Source organism: Pinus tabuliformis, chromosome J (genome assembly GCF_031772625.1).
Source record: "Pinus tabuliformis cultivar Carrire ecotype Pingquan chromosome J, CPIR1, whole genome shotgun sequence".
Lineage (NCBI taxonomy): Eukaryota > Viridiplantae > Streptophyta > Pinopsida > Pinales > Pinaceae > Pinus > Pinus tabuliformis.
Genome location: NC_142295.1, coordinates 312,328,388 through 312,353,668, shown reverse-complemented (window position 1 = coordinate 312,353,668; position 25,281 = coordinate 312,328,388). Strand labels below are relative to the sequence as shown.

The following is a 25,281-nucleotide window of genomic DNA, read 5'->3' as shown; positions in this document are numbered from 1 at the left end:
ATTGGTTGGGTATGGATTTTTGGGCCTCTCTCTCTCCACATGTGCGAAATTTCAGGAGGCCGAAATTTCAGGAGGCTGACTTTGACAAGCGTTGACCCTGTTTGACTTCGGTTTTGTGAGGGAGACTTCTGTTTGGGCAAGTCGAATTTTTGGGCACAAAAATTGAGGCAATTTGTTGACTATTTGACCAACGTTGACTGTGGTTAGGGCTGACCGCAGGTGGACTATTTGACCAAACTTTGAATGGGCTGAATTTGACCATTTTGAGGGCTGTTTGGAGGCCGAAGCTGACTGAAGTTGACCAAATTGTTGAGGGTCAAATATGCCCTATTGACCAACGTTGACTTTTTTGGTCAGGGCTCTTTTGCTACTGTTATAAATGATCTATCAAAATTTGTAAATTGTGCTATCTCTCTCTGTTGAACTATTGAAGACTATAAGAAGAATTGATCAAGGGTTTCCCCACATTGGGGTTTGTCCATGGGTGGTGCCACATCTTGTCTCCTCTTGTCTTGGCTTGTCTTCTACTATTTATGTTTATGTTCTATCTGCATTTTACTATCATGTTGATGTGATTGCTAAATTGGATATTGTTATGGGGCTAATAAAGAAATTGAAGTAAAATTGCTTTAAAGCATAGAACATACCATTGCTGCCTAAAATTAACATGGTATTAGAGCTAAGGTGAAGACAAAGTCCAAGAAAGAGTGAAAGAGTAATCACCAGAGACAGTTGGACAAGGACAAAAGACTCAATGGGTTCCTCATCCTACTTCTCGGTTGAAGACAAGCTCCATGATAAATCTGATAATCATGGATGGAAGATGTCTCTTGATTTGACCTTGGAAGAAAAAGAAGTGATGGATTATGTGCAAGGTAAAATCCCTGAACCTCCTTCAAATGCACCGGCTGCTGCGAAGACCAATTACGATAGGGCTGAAGTCAAAGTGAAGAAGATTATGAGGGATTCCATTGACAAGCATCTGGTGGCCTATATCTTCGAATTGAAGACCTCCAAGGAGATCTACCACAGGTTGATTGACATGTTCAAGGTTAGTAATGCTAATCAAATTCTCTTTCTCAAGAATAAGTTGAAGGATATTAAGAAGGGCAAGGACGAGGACATTCAATCCTATTTCTTGAGGACTACTGAGATCAAGAATGATCTACTCTCCATTGGAGAAGTAATTCCTCACAGGGAACTTACCCTCACCACACTTGGAGGACTCCCACTTGAGTGGTATGTATTTAGAACCACTATACTCAACAATGATTGAATTCCGGGGTTTGAAGAATTGATGTCGAGATGCATTCAAGAAGAAACAAGAATGTTGGAGCAAGAAATGCCTTCTAGCAGAAGCAACCCCATTGCATTCTCCGCTCAAGCCAAGAGGACGAGCAATGCAGGTTCAAAGAAGCAAAGTCAAGGAAGACTGGGATTCAAAAATGGAAGGAAGGGAAGATGCTTTGTTTGCAATAAGTTTGCCCACTATGCAAGGGAGTATCTAATAGAAGGGATACACCTCAAGATGATGACTATCATGACAACTCCAAGGGCAACTTCAACAACAATGATCAAAGGAATGATAGGTTCAATGGAAAAGGAAAAAGGAATGCGAGACATCAAGGAAATGGTTGGCCCTCCAAGAAATCAAGGAACTCCAGGTATGAAGAATCCAATGTTGTTAATAATAAGCAAAAAGAGTACTATCTTATATCGGCCCTCTCCACTGCCTCTCCTTCGGACACTTTGGGAAATTGGCTGATTGAAAGTGGTGCCTCAAGGCCCTTCACCGGATACAAGGAAGCCCTCTCTAATTTGATAGAAAAGGAGACAAACTTGGAGATCATCCTTGGAGACAATGCCACCTATTCCGTGAAGGGAGTAGGGAATGTTACCCTTCAATTGAATGAAGGTAACACTATTCATTTGCAAGAAGTACTATATGTACCTGATCTCGAGAAGAACCTGGTGTCCATTTCAACAATGGAAGATAAAGGATTCAAGGTGGCTTTTATCGATGGAAAGGTACATGTTTGGAAAAGAAATTTTAAAGATGCCTTTACTCTTGGGTTTAGGGTTGACACTTTGTATCAAGTTGGAGGAAGACCATTGGGAGCCATGTCTTACGACACATCTCTACAATCTGAACTATGGCACCAGAGGTTTTCCCATATTCATTATAAGGCCCTACCTGATGTGAGACAAATGGTGACAGGTATGCTTGAGTTCAAAGTAGAACATGAAGGTGTATGTCCGGGATGTGCCGAAGGAAAACTTACAAGGGGACCATTCCCCTCAAGTAATAGCAAGAGCACAAACATATTGCAATTGATCCACTTCGACATTACTGGTATGATGCCTGTAAACTCCTTGGGAGGATACTTATATTATCTCACCTTTGTGGATGATTATTCTCGCAAGACTTGGATCTACTTCTTAAAGAAGAAGGATGTAGTGTTCACCTGGTTCCGACATTTCAAAGCCTTGATCGAAAACCAATTTGAGAAGCAAATAAAGATATTGAGGACTGATAATGGGACTGAGTACGAATCCAATGAATTCCATGATTATTGTAGAGACACTGACATTAAAGGGAGACTACAACGCCATACACCCCTGACCAGAATGGTGTGGTTGAAAGGAAGAATCAGTCTATTGTAGAAGCTATTCGTGTCATGCTTCATGATAAAGGCCTTCTGAAGTTTCTATGGGCTGAAGCTGCAAATACCGCCGTGTATGTTCAAAATCGATGCCCTCATCAAGCATTGGACTCCAAGACTCCCAAAGAAATGTTCACTGGTAAGAAACTCGATGTCTCTCATTTTAGAATTTTTGGAAGCCCCATATATTTTCATGTGCCAAAAGAGAAAAGAAGCAAATTGGGTGCATCTAGGAAGAAATGAATCTTTGTGGGCTATAGTGAAAATTCTAAGGGATATAGAATTTATGTAGTTGGTCAAAAGGAAGTTGAGATAGGTCATGATGTCACCTTCGACGAAGATATGGCCTTGAGGAAGATCAACAACCTTCCTATCCTAAGAAAGGACAAAGAAGCTGACACAAGAAATTATGGTGAAAAAGAGGACGAAACGATGCCTGATGTTGATGAACCTATGGATCTTATTGATCCTCCTCCTCTAAGAGGAGACCCTCATGGCTTAGGGAGACTCTTGAAGATGCCGAGAGATACATTGCACCAAGGGGGACTTTTCTTGAAAGCAAGAAGCCGAACAAGTATCAAGGATATTTGACCACCATTAGCACTATCATTCAAAATGAGCCTTCATCATTCGAAGAAGTTGTGAAGCAACAAGTATGGAAGGATGCTATGAATGAAGAATACAAGTCAATTATGAAGAATGATGTCTGGGATGTGGTCCCTAGACCCCAGGACAATCGGTTGTCACCTGTAAGTGGCTCTACAAAATCAAGCATGGAGCTGACGGAAGTGCAGAAAAGTTCAAGGCCTGCTTTGTTGCTCAAGGCTTCTCTCAAAAGGAAGGTGTAGATTACGATGAGATATTTGCACTTGTTACCTGATACACCACCATCTGCTCGATCATAGCCCTTGCTGCCTTGCAAGGATGGAACTTACATCAAATGGATGTCAAGATTGCTTTCTTGCATGGTTCAATCAAAGAGGAAGTCTATGTGGAACAACCTGAGGGGTTCGAGGTTCATGATCGTGAATCTCATGTATGTAGGTTGAAGAAAGCTCTCTATGGGTTGAAGCAAGCACCCCGAGCTTGGTATGAGAGGATCGATAACTATTTGATGAAGCTAGGATTCATTAGAAGTGAATCCGATCCGAACTTTTACTTTAAGGTTGAAAATGATAAACCTCTCATTCTGGTACTTTATGTGGACGACCTCTTTCTGACAGGTGCAGACCCTCTCATTCACAAATGTAAGAGGGAGTTGGCTTCTGAATTTGAGATGAAGGATCTAGGATCGATGCACTATTTCCTAGGGTTGGAGCTTTGGCAAAAGCTAGGCGAAATTTTCATCTTTCAAGGAAAATATGTTGTGAAGATATTGGAAATATTTGGGATGGTGGACTGCAAGCCTATGACTACTCCGATGAACTTAACTTTAAGAAGTTATGTGGTAGTGCTGTTGGACCTGAATTGGGAAATGCTTCTAAGTATCGTCAACTCATAGGAGCACTGATTTTCTTGGTGAACTCCCGTTCAGACATATGTTTTGCGGTTAACACATTGAGCCAATATGTGGTTGATCCTCATCATATATATTGGATTGTCGCCAAGAATCTTCTGAGATATCTTGGAGGCACAATCACTCATGGACTGAGATAAACTGTCGGAGATGTAAGGTTGCATGGTTATTCTGATGCTAATTGGGCTGGCAGTGTGGTGGATCGCAAGAGCACTTCTGGATGTTGTTTTTCTTTGTGTTCTACTTAGATATCCTGGATGAGCAGGAAGCAGAAATCGGTTGCCTTGAGCACCGCCGAGGTCGAATACATAGCTGTTAGTGTGGCCTCCTGTGAAGCTGTTTGGTTGAGGAAGCTCTTCAGTGAGCTGTTTGGACATGTGCTTGATACCACCGTGATTCTCTTTGACAACCAGAGTGAGATCTGATTATCAGAGAATCCTGTGTTTCATGATCACTCCAAGCAATAGATATCAGGTAACACTTTATCCATGATATGGTACAACGAGGAGCAATAAGGCTCCATCACATTGGGACTGATGAGCAGGTCGCTGATATTTTGACAAAGCCCCTGGTGAAGGTCAAATTCTTAGCCTTCCGAGAATGACTTGGGAGTCGTGGAGAGACCCTTTTATGAGGGTCCTGTATGAGATGGACATTGAGCTCTGGGAGCTCCGGGGGGCTTGGGGTACTTCTTGGAGCGGTGAACAACCATAGGGTGAGTGGTTCAGCCTTCCCCTAGTGGTTTGCTGTGTATAGGGCGAGTGGTTCATCCTTCCCCTGTGATACTCCTTGACGACATGTAGGCAGGACGAGTGGTCCATCCTTCTCCTGTTGAGACATCCCACCCATGTAGTCTGGGATGCATGGGAAGTACCTCTCATATGGCCAATGAGTAGGGAAATGAGGATAGGGACCATAGTACTACTGATGGACGCATCGTGTACTACTGTACTCCTTATGCTAGGATGACCGATATTGATCTGGGATCAATGGGAATTGACTTCGGGTCAGTAAGAGTGGTATTAGACACTCTCTTTTGATTGGGATTGACTTCAGGTCAGTAGAGAATGGTATGATACATTCTCGACCACTTCTTCTTCTTCATAGTTCAGTAGAGCAGTGCATTGATGGCAGAGATAATACAGATTGGTAGATGGATTAGCAACTAGGGCCAAAGTCCACATAGGTCATCTTATTTATGACATCTGATATTTTTTTTGGATTCCTCTCTTCGAGAGGTGTAGGATTGATCTAAAGATCATTTGATTCTGACATGTACAAATGAAGATATGAATTTATTTATGTTATGGACAAATTGTTAAGGTTGACCAACAAACTCATGTAGGCTCAGAAGCCCAATAGTCACGTCTATTCATCCTCCACGTTAGCTTATAAATACATGATGCCTCATCCTCAGTTGGACATCAGTCACATTCATATTTATCTCTCTCATTGGTTGGGTACGGATTTCTGGGCCTCTCTCTTTCCACACGTGTGAAATTTTAGGAGGCTGAAATTTTAGGAGGCTGAATTTACCCTGTTTGACTTCGGTTTTGTGAGGGAGACTTCTATTTGGGCTGGCCTCATTTTTGGGCACAAAAATCGAGGCAATCCGTTGACTGTTTGACCAATGTTCACTGTGGTTAGGGCTGACCGCAGGTGGACTGTTTGACTAGACTTTGACTGGGCTGAATTTGACCGTTTTGAGGGCTGTTTCATCTTGCTGTTTGGAGGCCCAAGTTGATTGAAGTTGACCGAATTGTTGAGGGTCAAATCTGCCCTGTTGACCAGCGTTGACTTTTCTGGTTAGGGCTCTTTCGCTGCTGTTATAAATTATCAGAATTTGTAAATCGTACTATCTCTCTCTGCTTAACTATTGAAGACTATAAGAAGAATTGATCAAGGGTTTCCCCACATTGGGGTTTGTCCCTGGCTAGTGCCACATCTTGTGTCCTCTTGTCTTGGCATGTCTTCTACTGTTTATGTTTATGTTCTATCTGCATTTTACTATCATTTTGATGTGATTGCTAAATTGGATATTGATATTGGGCTAATAAAGAAATTGAAGTAAAATTTCTCTAAAACATAGAACATACCATTGTTGCCTAACAATTTTACTAAAGCAATCATGATTTTTTCAATTTTTCGCGCTAATTACTAAAAGACTGCAGTCTTGAGTCATAATGCTTTTTTTTTTGGTCATTTCAGTCAACAAGTTGGAGTTGTGAGGCAATTTGGAGTGTAGCTAAGCATTATTGCATGGTGTTGGAAGGGATTCCAAGTGTTGGGCAAGTGGATTTGTCCAGGCCCTACTAATGCTATGTAATTAATGGTAATGTTAAATCATTTTCATCATTTTACTTAAATTTTTAACATTATCGTTAAATGTTCATGATGTTTGAGAGTGGTTCCATATTGGATTTCATATGGAGAAAGTATAATTTTAGACCCAACTCAAAATCCAATAGTCTTAATAGTTTTTCAGGATTTTAGGATTTGAGAGATTGCAACGTTTCCATTCGACTTTGTCATGTATGAGGGTATAGAACTAGCATTTAATCAAGAGCACCAAACCCTCTATATACCTCGATGTTGGTGGTAGTGATTGTTGAGCTCCTTTGTCACGACCCTAGTAAAAATATATGTTAAGCTTTTTTAATCTTATTTTAATGATTATGTGATATTGAAGATGAGGGTTTAGGATTCAACATTGACTTTGATATATCATTTTTTGTTTGACATCCACTATATATATATAGTGCTTTCTCTATATTTATGTGCCAATGTGTTTATTGGATATTGTGGTTGCTTTATATGTTTAAAGTTTTGAAAAAAATGAATACATTTTGTACTTTTTAATGTTTGTTGAGATTTGTCGTTTTTTGCCAATGTTTCTGAGATATTTTCTGGATCCTCGCTGATTTTTTTTGGCAATGCTAATGTTATCAACATTGTTCTCGAGTACATGAATATGTGAGATTCAAATAATTTCATTTGTCTTGCAAGTTTTCTATTCCATTCACTCCATTGACAAAGGACAAGGTGCCTGTCATTTAATAAACATAATTGATTTTCAAGTATTTTAAAATGAAATGCATTGAATATCATTGATTTTTTCAAACTTGATTGCAGATTTTCGAGGTGAATACTTAAAAGAATCAAGGCATTGATCTCAAGTATTTTTCTCGTGCTCATTTTTATGACACTTCTACTACAAGGACAAGGGGAAAATTTAGTGACTGAAGAATTTTCAGACCTGCTTTAGAACATATATTTATAAATTTGAAACTTAACTTTGTTGATTCAGAAAATAAGTTGCAAAATTTTATGAGTTTTTAAGTGAAAAACATCAAACTTTTATTGCACATAGTTCATAATTGAAGCTTTGAATCACTTAGGGATACCCTTATGTGGTTAGCAAAAGTACTAATCTAAGGTGAAAGGGATCATGTGAGGTGACATTAGCACATACCCATAAGTTATCCATAAAATTTTGGGTCTTTTGAATAAAGGCTTTGTTGTAAAATGCAATGTGGTAACTATCAATTCAGATTTTATGTACTCCTTAATACTTGCTTGTGAACTTTAATTATCTTCTTGTGTTTCTTTATTAGATGTTTTAATCAAACAAGTATCAAGATTAAAAACAATAAAGACAATGGACATAGATATTAGGCTCCAAGCTAGGGCAAAAACCCTCCAAGGGGAAAACCCAGAAAAAACTATTCTCTTATAGAATCTGCTTCAAATGAGACAACAAATACCCAAACCCTAGACCTAGTACTCCTCCAAGTACCAAGTCAACCCTTCCAATAGAATCAGATCCCCACAACTCAATCCTGCATCAATTTGCAACTTCGACCACAACTTCAATCCTGTAACTTCGACCTTGTAACTGCTACAAAACCCTAATTCAACGTCTTCAAGGGATCCTTCTTTGAGCAAGACAAATCTTCCCAAGGTCAATGAAGTCAAAACATAGTATTTCCTCTTCCAGCAACTTGATACTGCAACTCGTACCTACAATTTCGACCTTCCTGGAAGTTGCAAAATCTTTAATTCTTCGCACGTGTGAGAGAGATAGAGGCCAAAAACAAGTTTTCTTTCTTCTTCTCTACCTTCGCTCTTCTTGTCTTCTTGCTTTCCAACAACAGATCTAACTTCCTTTCTTGAGATGGAACTTGTGAGTGAGTGAGTGCCAAATTAGGTCAAAGCTGCTCTTTTATATAACCTTTCAAAGGGGTCAAATTCCCTCCTTTAGGCTGACTTGAAGCTGCCAGGACCGACTTGTACTTTAGATGTTTCCAAGACTGTTTAGACACAAAATAAATTCTTTTTTAAATTACATTTTACCTGGAAGGGTCTTATAAACATGATGTTGACTCCATTGACTCATGACAATCAATCATATGACCTAACAAACCCTAGAAGCACGAAGAACATGCTTTTACCTAAAAGACCATCAATAAGGAACATGAAATCCATGCTTTAAAATAATAACTTTTTCTTTTCTTTTTTTGTTTGTTACATAAGATACATATTGAAATGAGTACAATAACAATTATGAAGATCGAAACTTGTTACATTTCCAACACTCTCGCTTAACTAGGGAGGTATTCATAATTGTACAACCAGTACAAAATCATTCTCCAATTGAATATTTTTCATAAGAAGAGTCGGATTGATAAGCCAACTATAAGGATCAACATTATAACCAGCACCGTCTTTTGAGGCCTAACTAGACAAGCTCAACTTCATTCAAGAGCATTATGTTGGGAGGCTTTACGTGTGATATTGCACTACCTCTACAAGGCACATACCCCATCTAGATGTTCACAAGGTATGTCCTTTTAGGACTATTCTTATCTTGGATTCCCAATCCTCAAATAATATCCTTCCTCTTTGACCACTCTTATCTTGGATATCTGTCCCATCCTAAAAGAGTGTTGATTCCTCTCCTTTCTTGGATGCTTTGTCCTCAAGGAAACCACAAATACTTATTCCACCATTATCTTTCCAAGGCCTTCACTTAGACTTACGGTGTTGGTCAATAATTGTCATTGATGGAAATATAAGTATGCTTGATGGATGCTGCACAATTGGAGGATTATAATTGATGACATATATTATCGTGTGACTTTAATCTTTGAATAATAATCCATTGTCGGAGTAATAAACTTTGGAAACCTTTTAACCAAAACACAAATGAAAATATAACACAACACATAATAAAACCCTATTGGAGAAATATCATATCAACACTTTTTATTGTGTGTCACCACTCGAAACCTCTGATCTCCGATATGCGATTTCATATAACCTTCGATTTGCTCCGATCTTTGATATGCGGACCCGACTTGATTTAAGTTGATTTAATTATCAAATCGCATCTGCCACTTTATCAGAAATTTTGAAATGGCATCTCTCGTAAGACCTAATCTTCAATTGTGGTATGGTTGAAAGTCAGATGTCTTATTTTTACAGGGTAGTCGACCTATACCTTGTCTTTCAAGTCGGCTTCCTCCATAGGTCATGTCTCTTCACTTTAAGGTGAAATCCATATATATATGAACTCAGATCTTCATTTCACAATCATTCGATTCGGTCATCTATCACAGAGAGTAAGATACAATTCACAACTCGTGAAATTTACAACATCGAGGAAAGGAAGCTTAAGGCCGAGAAGAGGAAGCAAATTTTGATTGGGTTAAACACCGATGAAACAAAATCTCTCGGACTAGTGAAATACTCGGACCAACAACAAGGAACAATATGCTTGATATATAACAAGGCTTTGTAAACCTTCAAGACATATCTAAGGAAATCTCGAACCTCTTGGATCAGAACTCAAAAGGCCTTCATCCATTGAAAAGGAGCAGTGTCCGAAGTATTCCGATGTTAGTCGAAAATTTGTAAACGAGCAGTATTCGAACTATTCTGACGCTAGTCGAGAATTTGTAAATGAACAATATCCGAAGTATTTTGATACTAATCGAGAATTTGTAAATGATCAGTATCTGGAGCAGTTTGTTAATAACCGGGACAATTTCACACAGAAAATAATTACTACAGTACCCAGAAGAGACGAGGAGATCAGAAGGCCTGCATCCATTGAAGTAGCGAACTGGTCATCAACAATGATCACCATACCCTCAGACCTATGATAAAATGAGCACATAAGTTGTTTGCTAAAGATAAGACTGTGGGACAACATTTGGATAAGCCATAGAAGCTCAAACTCCTCCACAGTAAGCTTAGATTCCACTACAAGAGCTTGGACCCCACCATAGTGAGCTCACCATTAGCTCAAATCATCTACAGACAGTCACAGTTGGTTACACCTACAATGCATTAATTTAAGGTCAATCTTTCAGACCTATTACAATGACACTTTGGAGGATAAATCAGTGAAGATACAATAATGGAATGACTCTGGTGGCATCATTCATCATGATCATCTAGCGAAGGACATAAAGGATTGAGAACCTTGGACAATGAAGCACTAGTTGTTTTGGAGCTAATGGACAAGTGAAGTGCAGAACAAGATTTATGAAGAAATTCAAGTAACTAACTTTTCTATCTTTATTAATAAGACTGAAGAGTTGGTGCCTCTAAAAATCAGGTTGGAGCCTTGAAAAGGATAGGGTTGGAGCCTTGAAAAGGGTAGGGTTGGAGCCTCTAAAAATTAGGTTGGAGCCTTGACAAGGGTAGGGTTGGAGCTCTAGAGGTTGGAGCCTCACAAAAGTCCAAGTTGGTGCTTAGCAACATGTTGGAGCCTGGAAGAATTGAAGGGTTGGTACCCTCAAACATCATTGTACTCATTTTTTTTGTAAAAGAGGATTGGTGTCCTCACTTGTTTATAAAAAAATCCTTATTGTTTATTTTTCTAATTACCATTGTGAAGAATCTTAACTGCTAATCTTAACAATTGAAAATAAATACTGATTCACCCCCCTCTTAGCATTTCCAACAATTGGTATAAGAGTCAACTTCTCCATAATCAACCTAACAGTTGGAAGAATGATTCTTAAGTCACAATGAAGAATTAGGTTTCAGGAAAAATTCCCTGATTTGATGGAACAAACTTTGGCTTTTGGAAGCGTAGGATGATATTCTATTTAATGTCTCATGGACTTGAAGTATGGCAATTAGTTACTGATGGGTATAAAGTTCTAGCTACTCCACCAATAGATCAGGACGGTCAGAAAGTTTATATAGCAAATGCCAAAGCACTAAATTCCATAACAAGTGGAATTACTGATTCAAATTATACAAAAGTTATGAATTGTGATTTTTCCAAGGAAATGTGGGACAAGCTTATTGTTATCTATGATGGAGACTCCAAGGTCAAAAAGTAAAAACTCCAAACACATAGAAGACAATTTGAGAGTCTTAAGATGGATGACGAAGAAGATATTGCAGTCTTTTTCCGTCGAGTAGATGAAGTTGTCAACTCACTCAAAGGTTTAGGTGAAACCACTGAAGAAAGCACGGTTGTCCAAAAGGTTTTAAGATCACTTCTAGAATGTTTTGATTCCAAAGTCAGTGCCATAGAAGAAATGAAGGACTTGGATAACCTAAAAATGGACAAACTTCATGGGATTCTCTTTGCATATGAAATGAGAAAAGGAATCTCTAACTCCAAAGAAGTTGCATTCAAAGCTTCAAGGTCATCAAAGAAAGGGAGAAATTATAATTATAACAGTGATGAGTCTGACACTGAATCTGAACTAACTCAATTTGTAAGGAAACTAAGGTAAGTGTCCGTTGATCACTTCGTGTCAATGACCCATAATAGTACACCCCCTTTTTTTTCGCAAAGGGATAATGCATCATCAACTTGATTTCCAAGATGTTATAATGTAAACCCATTCTGCATGTATATGATGTAAATAATCTCAGCAGATCCGTGTCATGTATGTAACGACCTAGGTAAACCTATTTTTTTGGTGACGATCTACATTCTGGGAGGTTTTTTGTCTCTCCGATCTGTTCTCGGATGGTTGAAAGAGTTTTCCTTCAATCTTACCCTAAATTTGGAATGGGTTTTGTCACTGGGATCTTAGGCGAGTCCTAGTGTTCTAGTTCGAGTCTATGTAAAAGTGATTTGGGAATAATCCTAACTATTGTGTTAGGTTATTTTATTACAAATAGTTTGGTCTACTGGATTATATTTGTGTCGTAGAAATGTGTAGTCTGTAAGGGGTTATTTCAAATGGGTTTTCCCCCTTATGATGTAAAAAATATGAAAATCATGATGTAAAGTGTCTTGAGGGTTGGAAAAATAATTTATCCCCTCATAGGTTAATTAATTATATTTTCTAGCGAAAAAATTAATGAAAATCCTAAGCCAGAAATTTAATTAATTCTAGGTCCTAGGTAAATTTAAATTTTTCAAAAGCAAAATTCGTCGGTCCTAAAAAATCAAATTTTAAAAAGTCCTGGGACTAAGGTAAACTGATTGTTTTGCCAAATTTTAAACCTTTGATCCCTGGGGTTAAGTCAAAGCCATTTTTTTGGGGAAATTAACTTAAAATTTTTATTTTTTAGTTAATTAAAAATTTCGATTTTCCCCAAATATTTAAATATTTCGACGGATGAGATTAAAAGAAATGTTAATCTTTATCAATGGTCGAGATTGTTTTGACGAGGATCACTTAAACTAGCCGTTGGAGGATCTATCTTTAAATAGGAAGTCATTTGTGAGTTGATCCATCCGATCTCTTAGTTGTGTGCTAAGCAAAAAACTCGTGTAATATTTTTCTGGATAATAAAGAAAGACTTTAGGGTTAATTTCCGCTGGTGTTACTCTTCATGGGAATATCGTAAGATGTGTTGTTTTCATGCATAATTTTTTCTAAAGCCATTGATGATAGTTTCTAAAGAGTGATTTGAGTACAAGTATTTTGCTCAGTGGTTGGGGTTTAAATAATAATTTAAGTTTTGAACGTAATAGCAGGTATCTCTATTTGTTTGAATTTTATTATTATTTTCTTGTTTTATTTTGATGGCTGGATTGAGTTTCGCAAGGAAATCTTGATTTTTTAGATTCTTGGGCGTTAGGGAAAGTCTTCAGTTGGACTAGCCAACTCCCGATCCATATTTTTTGAAGAGCCTAACTAAATTAGCTCCAGGCTTATCATAAGATTTTATTGGTGATATATGAAGGGTTTTAAGTTAAGCACCTCCTTTAAAATTTATTTTTTTGGTGTAGAGAGTTGATAGATCTGGCTGTTGAGAACCTTAGATTGTCAGATCTGGGAGCAGAGTTGGACTCATACTCCTCAGGTCTGATAGATCTACCATTCTTGTGCATAGATCTGTAATTTTTTTTTGGTTTTCTGACTTGGGTTTCTGGGGTTTTATTTATTTTTGTATCTTTGGGTTCTAGGTGCTTTTGTTTTTAGTTTTGCAAGTATAGGTTGTAGATTTGAAAGAGAAGTTTGATTTGAAGTCAGATCTAGGCCTTGGTGGGTAAGATCTGGTCTCGATACCATTTTGCAGGGGCATTATTCTAAATTATTTTCAGTTTGAGGATTTCAGAGTTTAAATCTGGGGTTTTTCTACAAGAGTTTCGATGACAAATTTTAAGCAGAAGAATATATCATTTAAACTAGAAATTTCTACGAAATTTTCTTAGGTTTTTGGGCTACCATTTGACTCCTATCTGCTGCCGTATTGAGCCTCCATTTTCTGATGCGTTTTTCCCCTCGGGAAATTTTCGATTTTTTTTTTATTTGTTTGCGTTTTGGGGTTTCTAGAAAAATATGAATTTTTGTTGCTGCGTCTCCCATCTGTGACCTTCCTCTTCGTTTGCTTCCCGAGTTCTTTCCTCTTTGCTGCACGCTGTTCCTTAAACCCTTGTCTCCAAACACCTACTGTCATACTTGTGTCTTAGCTCCAAGCGTATCCCATTCTTCACGCTCCCTCATCCTCCTTCGCTGCTTGACCTACAGAGACTCTCTTCCGATCACACTGCCAGCTACCTTGTCGTTTTCTTTTCCGCACATTCTGCTCCTTTTTCAGTTGCATGTTCTCCTTTCTTCGAGGTCTATTCATCGCTGCCATCGAAGCTTGCCTGCAGGGTCCTCTCCTTCCCTCTCCAATGCTGCCCTCGATCTCCATATGCTGTTGCCATTATCACTCTCACTGCTCCCTCCTTCCCGTGGTTACTTTCCTCGTCGTGGAGCCAACCTGCAAAACGAATAACATTCAATTTTTTTTTTTTTGTGTTTTTCTTATGTGCGTTAGGTTTAGACTTTAATTTTTTTTATATTTGATTTTTTTTATTTGGTTGCTTTTGGTTGTGTTTACATTTCATTTTTACTTGTTTTTATTTTTATCAAAAGAAATCTAAAAATTTAATTCTATTTCTTTTAATTTTTTGACTTTGATATTTTCAAATTTCACTTTAATTTGTTTCCTTTTTTTAATTATTATTATTATTATTATTATTTTTTATTGAAATAAAATTAAAAACCCTAAAAAGTAAAAAATAAAAATTCATTTGATTTTATGTGACTTTGGAATTTCAAAAAAAAAATTAAATCAAAAGATAATTTTTCACATTTAAAATTAATTATTATTATATATATATATATTATATATATTTATTTTTTTTATTTTTTTTTGTGGCCTTTAGCGCATTAATTTTTTTTAAAAATTAAATCCTTTTGATTTGTTTTAGTTTGATCACATTGAAAAATGTTAATTAATCATTGACGACATAAAATTTAGCACATCGATTTTTTTTTTTTCTTAAGAAATAATTAAATTATTGATTTAAAGTTCCTTCCTGGTGTCTTTTCGTGCTAAGGGTAAAAAAAATCTAAAAGAAACTGTGGTATCAAACACTTTAATTCCTCCATAGTCAAACACACTTAACTTTTAATCGTACCTAAAGATTGACTATAGGAAAGTAGCATATTTTCCTAGATTTGGGTCACTAAGGACAAATACTAAGGACAAATAATTTTTCTAGGATTGTGAATTTCTTAGCGTTTGAATTTCATGGTTTTTCAAAGTATTTAGATTTATAGAAATTTAATTGCTAGAAACTCTTGCATGATAAAGTTTTGGGCGTTTAATTATTCATGATCGTCATTTGCCACATTTATAAATTGCTCTGGATAACTTGTTTTTGTTTAGTCTATGGTTAATTCAATATACAGACACTGGTATATAATCAATTTCATCTTGTGGTTGTGTCTTATTTTAATCTATCCATCTCAATTGACCAAGACTTGTTCTAAATTCATCAAGTTGTTCATCCTTAAAATCTCCTAGAGCTTGTATTCCACAGGCTATCTTTATCCATTCACCTTAGGAACTACCCCCCTTAACTTGTTTAGGAGAGAGTCTAAACAGAGTGAGTAAAGATTAGAGTGACAACCCTTACTCTAAGCGTTGTCGCGGTGCCTAGACACTTTGTACGACAACAACGTCCAAGCTCAAAGGTAAGTATCCTCTCATTTGTTTTAAATGTGGAAGAATAGGACATTATGCTGCAAAATGTCTTCGTAAACATGATAGTGATGATGAAGACGAATATAAAAAAAAGATGTTAAAAAAAGGGGTTTAACAAGAAGAATTTATTCTCCAAACAAGATGACTCTGATGAAGAAGAATTCGTGATTACTAAGAAGAAATCAACTAAAAATGCCTTTCTACACAAAATAAATGATGATTAGTTTGATGAAGAAGATAACTATGCTGGAAGCAGTGAAGTATTATTTATGGCATTTACAAATGAAGATGATTCCGAACAAGAAGAAGAAGGAAATGTGGATGATTTACTAATGAGTGCCATTGAAGAAAATGAGAAATTATGAAAGAAGGTCATTTCTCTCAAAGTGGAAAAAGAGGAAGCAAAAAGGAAGGAAGAATTCTTGAACAATAAACTAAAAGAAAGAGAAGAAATTTGCGAAAAACATGAAGCTGAAATTGTTTCCCTAAGAAAAGAGTTGGATCAAGTTAAAAAGAGTTGGCAAAGCTCTCAAACTCTTGATAACATCCTTAATACTCAAAGACCTCAACATGACAAGTCTGGAATTGGTTTCAAAGGAGAATCATCAAGTACAAAGGAGAATGTAAATGAAAAAATCCAAAGAAGTTATGTTGACATCCTTTACAATCATCCAAAAGAGGAGAAGCCATCCCATCAAGAGCAAAGATCCACCTTTAACAAACCAAGGAATGAAGGAAGGTTACCTCGAAGGAAGAATACTACATCAAGTCAAGGTTATTTTAACAGGTATCAAACATTCTTTCTTGGTTATTTCTTTCATTGTAAAAACTTTGGTCATGAAGCTAAGCATTGCAAAGCTCATAAGGATAATATTTCAAGATATAGGATCAATCATCAAAGCAAGCCACGTAGCCTAAATGCACAAGGACAAATCAAGACTTACAATTAATTTGATCCTTCAGCTAAGTATGATCTCGTTTTCTCAAAATGTAATGATTATGGCCATGATACACAAAATTGTTCATTCAAAAAAGAAGAATTGAAGAAGGAAGAACCCACTGCTGATAAATGTGGTCTAGCTTTATGTGCACATAGTGAAGAAAATCGATGGTTTGTGGATAATGGATGTTCAAGACACATGATAGTTGACCAAAAGAAGTTTATCTCGTTAAATAAGAAGGATGGAAATGTATCTTTTGGAAGTGAATCTGCTAAAATTGCTGGAAAAGGGACTATTGCTCTTGTTAATGGAAAGGGAAAAGCTCAAAATGCATTACTGGTGGAAGGGCTCAAACACAATCTTTTAAGTGTTAGCCAAATTTGTGACCAAGGACATAATGTTGTCTTCAGTACTAAAAATTGTGAGATAAGGAATTCCTCCTTAGGAGAACTTGTGGCAAAAGGAGTAAGAACACCAGACAACGTATATATTTTGAGTAAAATTCAAGAAGATAAATGTTATATGAGTTGAGCAGATGAAAACTGGTTATGGCACAAACGATTGGGGCATCTAAACTTTGATAACTTGGTTAATATCAACAAAACAAATGCAGTAAGGGACATTCCAAAAATTGTCAAGCCAGATCAAGTTGTGTGTGGCCCATGTCAACATGGAAAGAAAACTAGAACCTACTTCAAGACTAAGGAGCTCTCAACATCAAAACCTTTGGAGATCATACATGTGGACCAACTAGAACTCTAGATCTACAAGGAGAAAGGTACTTTGCTCTATTTGTTGATGACTATATTAGAATGATGTGGGTATTCTTTATAAAGTTTAAATCCGAAGCATTTGAATGTTTTAAGAATTTCAAAGCTTTTGTGGAAAATGAAAAAGAATAAAAAATCAAATGTCTTAGAACAGATAGAGGAGAGTTTACTTCAAATGAATTCAATGATTTTTGTGATCTACATGGAATCAAAAGAGAACTTTTTGTATCTAGAACTCCTAAACAAAATGTAGTAATGGAAAGAAGAAACAAAACCGTGCAAGAAATGGAAAGAACAATGTTACTGGTAGCTGATTTACAAGCCAAGTTTTGGAGAGAAGTAGTTGGGGCGAAAATGTATATCCTGAATAGAGCCCAACTAAGACCAAATAATGACAAGACTTCGTATGAATTATGGAAAAGAAGACCTGCTTCGGTAAAATACTTCAGAATTTTTGGAAGTAAATGCTTTATGAAGATCAATGATTACTCACTAGGAAAGTTTGATTCTCGGATAGATGAAGGAATATTTCTTGGATATTCTACAAGGAGCAAAGCATACAAATGCTACAATAATCGACTACGAAAGATAGTAGAAAGAATTGATGTGAAGATTGATGATGCACTCCTAGAAAAGGAGATTGAAATCTGTGAAGAAGATTCTATTCTTGAAGATTTTGAAAAAGATACAACAAAGGAAGGAAATGATCAAGAAAATCCAAAGTAACCATCTTAGACTCCAAAAGTAAAATTTGTTCAAAAACGCCATCCGGAAGAACAATTGACTGGGAATGCAGATGATGGAATACAAACCCAAAAAATGATGACTAATACACCACGAAAAGATAATGTTGCCTTACTATCCATGGTAGAACCAAAAAACTTTGCCCAAGCTAGTAAGGATCCTCAATGGGTGGAAGCAATGGAAGAAGAAATGTTCCAAATTGAAAAGAATGAAACATGGGAACTTCTACCTCGTCCAAAAGATAAAATTATAATTGGAAACAAGTGGTTATTCAAAAACAAAATGAAGGAAGACAGACAAATCATCAGAAATAAGGCAAGGCTTGTTTGTAAAGGTTATTCACAAATATAAGGAATCGAATTTGAAGAAACCTTTGCATTGGTAGCTCGTATGGAGTCTATAAGGATGTTTTTGGCATTTGCTTGTTCAAAAGGGTTCAAAGTTTATTAAATGGACGTGAAATCAACATTTTTAAATGGTGATCTAAAAGAAGAATTTTACATGGATCAACTGGAAGGTTTTGACCTAGCTGAAGGAAAAGACTTTGTATGCAAGTTGAAAAAGGCTATATGGACTGAAACAAACTCCTAGAGCTTGGTACGCAAGATTGGATCATTATCTACAACAACAAGGCTTCAAAAAGGGAGTGGCCAGAGGAAATCCCTACATGAAGATGGACATAGAAAACCTGCTAGTCACTCTTGTATATGTTGATGATCTAATTTTTGTCAACAAGGATGATGGGATGAGCCATGAATTTGCTCAAAATATGTCGAAAGAGTTCGAAATGTCGATGATTGGTGAGTTATCTTACTTCCTTGGACTACAAGTAACTCAAACTAAAGCATGTATGTTTATATCCCAATCAAAATACCTTAAAGACATGCTTAAGAGATATGGGAGGGAAGAATGTATGCCTATGAGCATACCAATGACCACAGATTGCAAGTTGAGCAAAGATGATGAATCCTAGTCGGTAGATGCAACTCTTTACAGGTCAATAATTGGAGCTCTTCTGTACTTAACTTCTTCAAGACTCGATATTATGAAAGCAATAGGAATGGTGGTAAGATTTCAATCAACTCCTAAGCAATCCCATTTGTTGGATGTGAAAAGAATACTTAGATACCTGAAAGGTACTCCTGATTTTGGTCTATGATATCCCAAAATCACAATCCTTATTGTGATAGCTTACATCGACGCTGATTGGGCTGGAAGCGTAGATGATTGAAAAAGTACCAGCAGAATTACATTCTTCATGGGAGATTGTCTTGTATCTTGGCTCAGCAAAAAACAATCTTCTATATCTCTCTCCACCGCTAAAACCGAATATATAGCTGCTGTAGATTGTTGTACACAAATATTGTGGATGAAGGAAGCATTGAAAGATGTCAACATAGAGACTAATCAACCAATCACCATCTATTGTGACAACACCAGTGCCATCAGTCTTTCAAAGAATCTGGTAATGCACTCAAAGACCAAACATATTCCAATCAAATACCACTTTCTTTGTGAACAAGTTGCTGAACATAATATCAAGTTGGAATACGTAAATACAAAAGAGAAAATTGTAGATATCTTCACAAAACCCCTACCATGAGAAGCATTTGAATATCTTCGCTAAAATATGGGGGTCATTGCTCTTGCATCACATTAAGAGAACACATCGACAAGGGTAGAAGCAACATGACAGGGGAGCAACATGAAAAGAAGAAGCTTGATAGCGGGAGTACTTGGGCACCCTATTTGCCATTGATGTCAAAGGGGGAGAGAATGTTGAAAGAAAAAAGATTTCCATCAATGACAAAGGGGGAGATTGTTGGTCAATAATTGTCATTGATGGAAATATAAGCACGCTTGATGGATGCTGCACTATTGGAGGATTATAATTGATGACATACCTGCTGACATATATTATCGTGTGACTTTAATATTTTTCTATTAAACCAAAGTTAAATCAGGCCTTTGAATAATAATCTATTGTCGGAGTAATAAACTTTGGAAACCTTTTAACCAAGTTCACAAATGAAAATATAACACAACACATATAATAAAACCTTATCGGAGAAATATCGTATCACCGTTTTTTATTATGTCACCACTCAAAACCTCTGATCTTCGATATGCGATTTCATATAATCTACGATTTGCTCCGATATCCGATAAGCAGATCTGACTTGATTTAAGTTAACGATTTAATTATCAAATCACATCCTCTACTTTATCGAAACTTTTAAAATGGCACCTCCGATAAGACCTAATCTCTGATTGCCGATATGGTTGAAAGTCATATGTCTTATTTTTACAGTCTAGATGACCTATACCCTGTCTCTTAAGCAGTGTTTTTAGAAACGGTTGAGCTGACTCCGATTCGGCTGAGCCAGATCGAGCCAAGTCCTGGCTAGGTCGGATTGGTGGATGAAACATAACGGCTGGACGGTTTGTTACTGAGCCGGACGAGCCGATCACCAACTCAGCCGACTCGGTAAAAAACTGTTCGGCTCGGCCGAGCTCGAGATAACTCGGCTGGCTCAGTCACCCACCCACACGCACAACCAACGAGGTCTTTTGGTGGGAAAATTGGACCCCACAACCAATTCTAATTTTCTTTAGGGTGATTTTGAGGTCCATTTACCTCTCCCAACCCTATAAAAGCTACCCAACCCCTCTCATTTCCTCACAACTATCTCATTGCATTTGTGTGAGAATTTGTGAGGAGTTTGTGAAGAGTTGTGGAGTTTGTTTTTGGAGCAGCAGTGAGGAGTCTTGGGCAAGCATTGGAGCAACAATGAGGAGCTTCTTGGGAAACCATTGGAGAACCATTGAGGAGTTGGTTTGTTGGAGCAACATTGAGGAGGCGATTTGTGCTCAGAGGTATTTTTTTTTCACTTGTAAAATTTGTTTTTGCTTATTTATTTTTTGTGTAAATATGGAAATTGAAAAGAGTCTTTTTTGTAAAAGAAATGCACATTGAAGCAATGCTATTTTTTTTGTTTTCTCCCTATATTCTAAAGATTTGTGTTTGGAAACATGAATGAAAATATTTAAAATTACGTTAAAAAAAAAAATTAAATATTTAATGTACTTTTTACAACGACCGAGTCGATATTGAGTCAGAGTCGGAGTTGGAGCCGACCCTCAGTCGTTTTCGAACCGTAGTCGGAGTTTTAAAACATTGCTCTCAAGTCGACTTCCTCTATAGGTCACGCCTCTTCACTTCAAGGTGAAATCCATATATATATGAACTCAGATCTTCGTTTCACAATCATCCAATTCAGTGATCTATCATAGAGAGTAAGATAAAGTTCACAACTCATGAACTTTACAACATCGAGGAAAGGAAGCTTAAGGCTGAGAAGAGGAAGCAAATTTTGATTGGGTTAAAAATTGATGAAACAAAATCTCTGAGACCTGTGAAATATTCAGACCAACCACAAGGAACAATATGCTTGATATATAACACGGCTTTGTAAATCTTCAAGACATATATGAAGAAATCTCAGACCTCTTGGATTAGAACTCAGAAGGCCTTCATCCATTTAAAAGGAATAATATCCGAAGTATTCTGATGCTAATCGAAAATTTGTAAACGCTAGTCGAGAATTTATAAACGAACAATATCCGAAGTATTTCGATACTAGTCAAGAATTCATAAATGTGCAGTATCCAAAGCATTCTGTTAATAACCGAGACAATTTCACATAGAAAACGATTACTACAGTACCCAGAAGAGACGAGGAGATCAGAAGGCTTGAATCCATTGAAGCAACGAGGTGGTCATCAATAATGATCTACCATACCCTCGGACCTGTGATAAAATGAGCACATAAGTTGTTTGTTGAAGATAAGACTGTGGGACAACATTTGGATAAGCCATAGAAGCTCAAACTCCTCCACAGTAAGCTGGGACTCTAATGACAAGATCTTGGACCCCACCACGGTGAGCTCACCATTAGTTCAAATCATCTACAGACAGTCACAGTTGGTTACACCTACACTACATTAATTTAAGTTCAATCTTTCAGACCTATTACAATGACACTTTGGAGGATAAATCGGTGAAGATACAATAATGGAATGACTCTAGTGGCATCATTCATCATGATCATCTAGCGAAGGACATAAGGGATTGAGAACCCTGGACAATGACGCACTAGTTGTTTTGGAGCTAATGGACAAGTGAAATGAAAAACAACATTTGTGAAGAAATTCAAGTAAATAACTTTTCTATCTTTATTAAGAAGACTGAAGGGTTGGTGCCCTAGGGGTTGGAGCCTCTAAAAATCAGGTTGGAGCCTTGAAAAGGATAGGGTTGGAGCCCTAGAGGTTGGAGCCTCACAAAAGTCCAAGTTGGTGCTTAGCAACAGGTTGGAGCCTTAAAAAGGATAGGGTTGGAGCTTGAAAAAATTCCAAGTTGGTGCTTAGCAACAGGTTGGAGCCTGGAAGAATTGAAGGGTTGTTGTCCTCAAACATCATTGTACTCGATTTTTTTGTAAAAGAGGATCTCACTTGTTTATAATAAAATACTTATTGTTTATTTTTCTTATTACCATTGTGAAGAATATTAACTAGTAATCTTAACAATTGAAAAGAAATACTGATTCACCCCCCTCTCAATATTTCCAATACACGATTGTTAGTCTTGGTCAAGTGCTTGACACATGAAGAAGAAAATGCACATTTGATGTCCAACATCACTCCCTCTCACCTAGAGAGGATATCCCTATTCCCCCTTGAAAAAAGAATAGATATTTGCTCCTATTCAAGGAGATTCCTTTACTCCCTCTCAAATCTAGAGGAGATTCTAGACTTCCTTTCTAATTGGGAATTCAACACCATAAGCCTTATAGCTTGTCTTCATAAGAGAATAAACTACCTATTCTCCATAGTTGCATGGCTCCCTCTTTCCTTTGCATCTTACATCAAGCTTGCGCATCACTTTAATCTTGACATCATCAATGAAGGCATTGTATCGAGCCTTTCCAAACATCCAATTGATCATAACTTCCTCATGAAAGTGATCTCCTAGTTATTGTACGAACTTGACCTTCAGGTTTGTTGAAGAATCTAGGGCAAATGTAGTTTATGTGGTTCTTCTTAGCATGATAACTATTTGTGAGGTATTTTATCTTTATATTATTAGCACAATCTTTTCTTGATATGATTAGTGTGTGTATTTCTTACTTCATCAAATAGCTACCAAAACAAAGAGACAAGAACACACAATGTTGGCTTTCTGCTAGGGCCAAAACCTCTCCTTTTGAGAGGAAAACCCTTCAATCTCTTCATATAGATTCTTTTATTGACGAATACCAAGACCCTTGACAAAATACTTGACTGAATTCTTCTTCAAGATACTTGTCACTATCTCTTGCACTCTTTGGCCTTCACACTGTATATCTTCAGTCCTTCTTCGCACTGTTATCACACTGCCACTGGGAGACTCTCAGTCTCCTTTTTCCTTTGCAACCCTAGACACAGTCCTCGACCTTCATTGATCTCTTCTTTCGGTCCAAGATAACCTCTCTGTCTTTGGTCTTCTTCTATCACCATTCAACGCTTGATGTAGCCCTTAACTGTAGCTGCCACTATCTTAGAACAAACTTTGATCCTTAGCTTAGATGGCAAACTTAGCCTGAGAACCCTTAAGACATTTACACACATGTAGTCACCTTCCTTCTTCACTGTAATACCCTTATCTTCTTTGCTCTGAGATTCGTATTGTTTGAGATCAGAGATGTCCGGATTTATTTTCTATTATGAGGTGAGGTTACTCTATATATATAGTGACATATGCTTTTCATTTAGGCCGATGTGAGATCCTGGAGATAGGCTGACATTACCTTAAGGAGAATACTGTCCTTCTTTTAGCCGACTGCAAGAGAGATAGTGACAATGTCTTGGAGTGTAACTTTGACATGTGTAACATGACTTCATGACTTCTTAATTATATTCATAACAAGACAACAAAACCTAAAGACATCAAGAAGAAGTCTTTGACCTATGAAAAACACTTCTTGCTCATGAAACCCATGATGCAAGGAATACAATAAATACATTTGTTTCTTCTTTACATGAAATCATAATTATAAGTCATTATGAAAACTGAACATAGTTACACCTTTCTTCAACAAGGTTCTCTTCTCACACTTCTACCCTTTAAATCCTAAGTTGAACACATCTTGACTTCATAATTGCCAAAAAAATCATATGTTGAGCTTGCCTCAACATTCATCACATGTTCCTACAATATTCTTCGAGGTAGCAACACAATATGTCAATCCGATAACCAATAACAAAAATATTAGACTTACCTCATCATGATGGGTTTCTCATCAAGGCATCAACATCCTTATGGTCCATTTCCACACGAACCTTCTTGCATCAAAGTGCCGAAGGATCATACTTGATTACCAAGTTACAATTTTCTTTTGGAAACTATACTGGATGTTGATTACGATCCTATATAATCTAGTGAGAAAGTCTTGATTCTAGAGTAAGTCAAATTCTTCTTTTAAGCATCATATAACCATACTAAGCATATTTCATGACCAACTTCTTTTGCAAGATTCTGAATGCATGAATCCTAGCCAAGAGTTACATTAAATATGAAATGATATGCTTTTGTTCAATCATCTAGCTATGCGCCCCAAAATGAGTCTACAATATGACCAACTGCATGCTTTCATCCTTCAAGTGTATTGGTTCCATATAATATATACTAACTTTGTCATAATGCTTCTTCGAAGAACCTTCTAATATGATTGTTCTTATAGGATCATGATGATCCACCTTAGCAAAATGACTACCTCTAACATTATGTTAGAATGCTTGAATGAACAATAATATGCAAAAATGGTCCCAATCTTCTCAATTAAAAGACTAGATGATTCCTACAAAGCAACTCAATGCTATTATCACATGCTTCTATCTATGATTCTATGCATTTACAAAACCAAGATTCTCTTAGAGAAAACAACAATGCGTGCTATTCTAAAAGAAAGACCAACTTCCTAAAGTACCTGACAGGGAGGATGCCTCATCAATATTAAAGATCCTTGACATTTTTCTTCGGCTTCTTCTCAGGATCTCCCATCTCCTTAGTTGTGTGAGCTTTGCTTCTTTCCTTTCTTTTGTTGTTCTGCTTTTTTGGACAGTCCCTCTTAAAGTGTCCATAT

At 37.0% G+C, this 25,281-nt stretch overlaps 1 protein-coding gene across 1 annotated transcript in view; it reads left to right on the top strand.

The window, feature by feature from the left end:
- Positions 1-7,416, top strand: part of LOC149226985 (putative ALA-interacting subunit 2) — a 121,574-nt gene extending 114,158 nt beyond the window's left edge. The window contains exon 11 of the transcript XR_016247763.1: positions 7,312-7,416. The gene's annotated coding sequence lies outside the window, so the exon portion shown is untranslated. The remainder of the gene's footprint in view (positions 1-7,311) is intronic.
- The last annotated feature ends 17,865 nt before the right edge of the window (positions 7,417-25,281 follow it).